At 41.7% G+C, this 7,565-nt stretch overlaps 1 pseudogene; it reads left to right on the forward strand.

The window, feature by feature from the left end:
* Positions 646-995, forward strand: PONPYGV1R-PS1948 (vomeronasal 1 receptor ponPygV1R-ps1948 pseudogene; annotated as a pseudogene).

The following is a 7,565-nucleotide window of genomic DNA, read 5'->3' on the forward strand; positions in this document are numbered from 1 at the left end:
TAGTGAAAGACCATATGAAAAATCATTTTTAGTATTGTTAATATTGTTACACACTTTGGTCCACTTTACATCATTTTTATGTTCTTGAAGTAGGGAAATTAGGGTTCAGTTTATCACTGGATATTTGGGAGGCAAGTCAATCTTTTTTATTTCCTTATAAAATTAACATCTTCAAAAGCGTTAAACAGAGGGTTGTCTTAATTTTTATTGCAGTAGAAGGAAATATATTTAAAATATTTGTAGATTTGTAGCAAATAGAGACTCGTTATTTAAAGATTAAATAACAATTTTTTCTTTTGTTATTTTTGCCAATTTAAGGCAGTAGCTGCATATGTCATATAAATGTCTTCCTACCACGTCAAAAATGTTGCTTTTAAAATGTTTGTTTATAAACTGAGAAGGAAGGAATTTTCTCTCTGTAATTTTCTATCATTGAACACACCACCATCAAAAAGAACATTAGAATCCAGCATGAAGATAATGACTAGTAAAAATGAGGTACATACATTATAAAACCGTTAATCAGATTTGAATGAGGAATGCTTTCCACATCCTTGAAAGAAAAACTGTGGCTTGGGTTTTAAAGTGTTCTGAGAATGAAGTATTAAGATCTTATTTCTATAGGCAAGATCAGACTTACTAAGTATGCCACAACTAAGAGCTGATTCATTCATTCTATGCGTGCCACTAAATAAAGAGATTGAGCAAGTAAAAAAAAAAAAAAACAATGTCCCCAAGAGTCTCTCCAGAAAAAAAGGGCCGCCGAGACCATCTTGCTATTGGTGAGTTTCTTTGTGGTCATGTACTGGATGGATTTGAGTCTCTCATCCTACTCGATCCCTATATCAACATATGACCCAGTCGTCCCAGGTGTCCAGAGGCGCGTGACCAGGGCCTATGCCACTGTGAGCCCTTTGGTGCTAATAAGGTCTGAAAAAAGGATAATTGATATTCTGCAAATGATGAGACAGAAGTATCACATATTTTTTCTTTGAAAATAATTATCTGAAAAAGAGATTCTAACACCAGTTAAATTATTGAAGTATCAGAAAATTTGATATTTTATTTTGTTACATTTATAGAGTTTAACACTGTTATTTTATGTTAATCATTTGAAAACTGATGCTGCCAAAGACTTGAGGGATCTTTTAGTTCATTGTCCACCATGATTTGATAGCCCAATATGTTTGCAGTTTCTTGCATTTCATTTTGATTCCTTGAACTTCATTTTAATTTTTTTTCTTTTTGAAGTGTATTCTTAATAAGCTCATGTTGGTAATAAGATTCCTCATTTTTTTGCTTTTGGAAATCATTTAGTGCATCCTCACTTATTCAAAATATGTTGGTGAAGTATCTAATTATTGATTGAACAGTAACCTCTCAGCACTCTTACTTATTTCTCTGTTTTCTGGCTGAACACAGGCTGTGGAGACTTTGCTCTCACCTTCATTGATTCTCCCTGCTTTTCTCTCTCATGGTTTTAAATATTTTTTTCTTTTCTTTGGTGTTATGCAGTTTGACTTTTATTTCTGTTGAGTATTTTTTGTTGGTGGTCACTTTTAATCACAATACACTTCTGCATTCAAGGGTTCCTATCTGATATTCAGTTTCAGAAATTTATAAATATTTGTTAGTAGTGTGATTTGTTATTTGTATGTAAGCTAGTGAAACCAATGTGTTTGATTTCATCTCATTTTATTCTTTGTACATGTACAATCATTTTTGTATTGTGATCATTTTGTTTTTCTATAGTTGTTTTATTCATTTCGGTATTCTAGTTCACTAATCCTGTTGTTATTAACTTGGTCTAATTTAATATTAAACCATACATTGTATATGAAATTTATGTAAGTTTCAGTTGTTAAATTTCTATTTGAGTCTTTGCAAAACATGCCTGTTTTGTGTGTGTGTGTGTGTGTGTGTGTGTGTGTTTGAGACAGAATCTGTCATCCAGGCTTGAGTTCAGTGCTGGTCATAGCTCACTGCAACCTCAAATTCCTCGTCTCAAGAGATCCTCTCACCTCCACCTCCCCAGTACCTGACACTACAGGCACACACCACTGTGCCTGGCTTATTTTTTTATATATCTATTTATTGTAGAGACAGCTTTTGCTTTGTTGCCCAAGCTGGTCTCAAACTCCTGGCCTCAAGTGATCCTCTTGCCTTGGCCGCTGCAAAGTGCTTGGGAGTACAGGCATGAGCCACTGCCCCCAGTGCCCGCTTTAGAACTTCATGTGTTTTCAAAATTATTTTGATATTCTCTTTCCCCATTTGTGTTACTGAATTATTTTAAATATGTTTCCAATCTATGAAGTTTATGTGATGTATAATTTCTTCTTTCCCTTTTTTGGGTAGCTTATTTTGTGTGCTTCATAATTTACAATTTAGTTCTTACATTGTAGAGATCTCACATTTGGGATGGCCCCAGTTAGCAATTTTCTCTGTTATTCCAAGGGGCAGAGTGGACGATCGTCACAGGCTTAAGGTCTGTGTAATCAGCCCTGCAATCAGAGCTGTCTTTGAAGGCTGCTCTAACTTCTCACTTTCATGACTGTTAATTTGCCTCCTGATTCACTTCTGGTCATGGGAAGTTCCTATATTTTTCTATCAGTTCTGTTGGGCAGTTTTAGAATTCTTGTAAAATTTAAAGATTTTTAAGTTACTACATTAAATGACCTTTGAAAATATGTTATTCTGTACTAAAACATCAAATGTACACACGTGTTATGAGTAAAAATTTTTACATAAATATTTTGTGTAGAACAGTGCCACATGAGAAATTTTAATTTTTCTTATTCAATGCCCATGTATTATACACTAATGTTATCTGTGAAGTATAAATATTTTCTTAATACTTGGAAGAATTTTTATGTTTCAGACAAATGTCTGAAGTGATCATACTCCACTTTAATGCATAACTCCTGCACGTGGGCAGAATTGCTGTTCTTCTATAAAATTAAGAATGTTAGTTAGTAGAGTTAAATATATAAATTCAGGTCTTTTGGTTTCAGTCATGAAGCTTCCTCCTTAGCATTTCTCTAGTGCTGTAAAAGTAATCTCAGTTTGAATGTTCTGTTTAATCTAGATGTCATTTAAAACAATCTTAGGGATAAAAGACTATGCATTGAGTACAGCGTACTCTGCTTGGGTTATGGGTGCACCAACATCTCGGAAATCACCACTAAAAAACTTATCCCTGTAACCAAACACAACTTCTTCCCCAAAAACCTATTGAAATAAAAATTCATCTAAAATAAAAAAAAAATAAAACAATCTGAAAGGAAATTTGCATGTGGCTACATGTTACTTGTTACTTTAATTTTTATTGTCATTTTACAGTGTTCAAGAATCATTGCTTATAGGGTTTCTGCCTTTGTGAAGTTAAAGACACTAATTTAGATTTAAAACCTTGCAATATTAAATGATTTTCTTGGTATTAGAAAATTTTGTCCATCCTGTGTTTAGTGCCCCAAAATGCTGATCACTTTTCCACTTGATTAACTTTCTAATAAAGTTTCGAACTTTCTTTCTTTCTTTATTATTATTATTTTTTTGAGACAAAGTCTATCTCTGTCACCAGGCTGGAGTGCAGTGGTGCAATCTTGGCTCACTGCAACCTCTGCCTCCCAGGTTCAAGCAATTCTCCTGCCTCAGCCGCCTGAGTATCTAAGACTACAGGCACGCACCACCATGCCCAGCTAATTTTTGTATTTTTAGTAGAGACTGGGTTTCACTATGTTGGCCAGGATGGTCTCGATCTTCCGACCTCATGATCCACCTGCCTCGGCCTCCCAAATTGCTGGGATTACAGGCATAAGTCATCGCCCCTGGCTTTTTTTTTTTTTTTTTTTTTTTTAGTTTCAAACTTTCTAATAATTACTTAACACTCTTTATTTTTTCTATACCAGACAGTTGATTTCTGTGATCATTTTAAAATCGATTAATATCATTGTAAAGTATCAATTTTTCATTTAATTAATCTCTGTGTACACAGTGAACTCTTTGGTATTAAATCTACATGTATATGTCTTGAAATTACACCTAACACATCATTAATTATATCTAAGAATTAACCACTCTGATTAATCAGATTTTCATCTCTTTCTACCATTTTGCATTTACTGCATCATTTTGTATTAAAATTCATAATTTCTTTTCTGTAAACATATTTCCAATATATGAAATTTATGTGATGTACAAATATTAATATTTAGGAGGTACTTTCAGTTTGTCATTTAGGCAAAATCAAGTCTAATGACACAGTTTTCCAATTAACTTTATTCTTTGTTACCTATTTATAATATTTAAATTTAATGAGCCCATAATTATATTCATATATACATATACATATAAATGATTACTACAGTAAAGCAATTTAACATATGAACTCATGTAGTTTTCTTTTGGTGTCAAAACACCTAAAGTTTACCCTATTCAAAAATTACTAGTATATCATATAAAAATAGTAACTATAACCTTTAAACTGTACTTTAGTACTCCAGTTTCATTTATTTTATGTAACTGAACGTTGACTTGTGTCTCTTCTCCCCCCAGTCATCATTCTATCGTGTCTCTATGTATTTAACCTTTTTAAAAGTTTCATATGTAACAGAAATTATGCAGTATGTTTCTCTCTCCCTAAGCTATTTCACTTAGCTTAATATCCTCCATGGTCATTTATGTTATCACAAATGGCAGTATCTTCTCCTTTTTAAAAGCTGAAATATGTTACATTATGTATTATACACACACACACACAAACACCTCCCCCACAGTTTTTTTCTCCACTTACCCATCAATACAGCAGCCCCTGCCCGGCCCTGCGCTCCCTCTGCTCTCTTGCCCCAGCCCCTCCTGAGTGTCCGCCAGTACGGAGGCCCTGTCTGTCCTTTCTTCCCTATGCAGGCTCCTGGGCTGAGACCTGGGTCAGATGGGGATGGGGCTGGTCCTTCCCTGAGGCCTGCTCGGGAAAGGGGACGGCCCCCAGCCTGTTCCGGGCCCTCAACTCTCCTCATTGCCTTACAGTGAGACAGAGCTCCCCCTGTCTGTGCCCTGGAGGTGGAGGTAAGAGCCTGACCCTTCCGTATGGGAGCTGCTCCATAGATGGGCAACTTGGTGGGGGGTTTGTGATGTGGTGGCCATGGCCTGTGGGCATGCCTGCTGGGAGTGGGAGTGACATACTGTCACTAGGAGAGGCCACAGTTACTGCTGAATCTCACCCCAAGCTCTAGCCCTGCAGGTTTTTTACCACAGCCACCACCAAGAATCACAGTAGTGTCTCAGGAGTTGCTGCCCGCTGCCCAACAGGGCCCTAACTGGAGGCCAAGACCCAACCAAAGCCCAGGGTGTCTGTGCCCTGGGAACAGTGTGTCCTGTGGTCATGAGGCCAGGCCACCAGTGCCCACTCATCAGGGGCTTGGTTCTGTCCTATTCTGGTTCCTTCCAGTTCAGTCCCATCAGGGCCCCTAAGCACATGACCCAGCATCCAAGAATCACTCCAGGAAGCCTGGCAGCTCAGCTCACTCCATCACTTCTTACCTACAGCAAAAACATCAGGGCATCAGACACACAGATAAATGCCTATAAATGCTTAACCGGAATAAATCTAGGAACAGCAAGAAGGCACAGCTGTGAGTGAGGGTCCCCCATGACTGCTCTTCAGGGTTTAGGGCAGGTACTCATGGTTTCTTCCTGGTGCTGCCTGCCTCTCAGACAGGGCAGGACACACTTTCCTCACTGAAAGGACAACAGGCCTGGTCCCTAGCCCTCCTGCACATCCCTGCAAGGATCACCTTGCTGGGAGGAATCTGATGCCTTGGCATGGGCTGCTTCTAAGCCAGGAACAGGAACACCTTCTGGACACCCCATAGGAAGGAATAAATCCAGATCAGAGTTCACAACCTGAGCTCTTGCCCACTCTTCGTGAAAAGGGAGGCCCAGTCCTAGGCAGACTGAACCTCTCCTGAGGAACTGTGGAGCCAAAGACTGGAAACTTCCAGAATCCTTAGGCTCAGATCCCCCTTAGGGTCACCCTGAGGTCTGTCTCACCAGAGCATCTTCTGTCCACAAATGTCTCATTGGGTCTAAAAAGGAATCCTCACAGAGGTCTGGGGCCCAGCATGGTCACTTCTACTGAATGTCGAGAAGACAAAGGCCAAGAACCCAGGGAAACACCAGGTCTGGCCCTTCCACTCCCAGCTAGAGCAGGATGCATAGGCCAGACTGTGTCAGAAGCTCAGTTACCCAGATGGAGGGAAAGTCAACCCCAAAGGGGCGGAAGGGGTCAGTCATACATCCTGGGCAGACAGTGGCAAGGGCAACACAGGTGAGCTGTGTGCTGATGACTTTCCTGGCTTTGGAAATGAAGTATCTGCAGAAAAAGACTCCTTTCCTTCCAGAATGGCTGTTTTATGACAGCAGTTTTGATAGTGACTCTTGTGTCTGTTCTGAGGCTTGGCCCTGCTCTATAGAAAATGGAGCAGGCCAAGATGTCCTCTGAACATGCACCAGAATGACCTAGATGTGAGCCAAACCTTCACAAGCCACACCATGTTCAGAGAGCGCTGCAACATCAAGTAAGGCATGTGGGGCATGGAGGGTGCCAGGGGAAGTGGGAAATCTGGAGGGATGGGGGATCTGAGGGGCAGTGGGGAGGTCTCAGGACAGGGGTAGGGTCTCAGAGAAGAGGGTGACAGCGCACCCTACTGCCTGGAGATCTGGCCTTGGGAAGGGTCTGCAGAGGGGCCTGGAAGAGTGAGGTTTTCAGGGCAGTCCAGGGGATTCTGAACACCTCTGCTCCTTCCTTGAAGACAAGCAAATGTTGTGCACCCAGATTGCCACCTTAAAGTGACTCCTACAGTGCTTGATTGATGGGACAAGTGTGCACAGGAGACCCAGTCCAGGGACCCTGCCCAGGAGTCTGGCTCCTCCAGGACCCAGCTCCCCTCCTCTGCACAGGAGGCAGAGGAAGATCCCTGCAGGGCACACAAACCGTGCCCTGCCTGAGAGGGGGCATCACACGGCTGGGGCTGGGACTCAGGGCCAGCATCCTGGGCAGACTGGGCCAAGACTCATCTTGGGAGAGCACTCAGGGAGCCCCCTCTTTCAGGGGTCACATTTGATGGAGATGAGAACACCCCCATAAGGAGCTGCAGGACCTTATCTGATCCAGCCTCCTGGGGGAGGTCTCATCCCATGCAGAGGGGGCCCCCAGCACCACAGACTGAGCACCCAGTAGGCCCTGCTCAGGCCACCAGCCCTCCATCGTGAAGGGCCAGGTCCTCCCATGCCTGCTGTTCCCACAAACCCCTACTTCAAGCTCATCACAAGCTCATCCTCAGGCTCTGGAACATCTGCCTTCTGCAGGGCAAGCGCATGCTCATAGCCAGGGCACATGCGGCATTGAAAGTGCACAGAACCCTGTCCCCATGTGCCCAAGGGTGCTGGGGGAGCACACAAGCACACCAAACCCGGCCCGAGGGCAGTGCTCACACTGTCCACAGGACCCTCTGCTTTAACCCAGAGGGACGGCCAAACCAAGCCAGGCCTGGTGGACTGGACAGGGC

The sequence above is a fragment of the Pongo abelii genome, chromosome 6, assembly GCF_028885655.2.
Source record: "Pongo abelii isolate AG06213 chromosome 6, NHGRI_mPonAbe1-v2.0_pri, whole genome shotgun sequence".
Lineage (NCBI taxonomy): Eukaryota > Metazoa > Chordata > Mammalia > Primates > Hominidae > Pongo > Pongo abelii.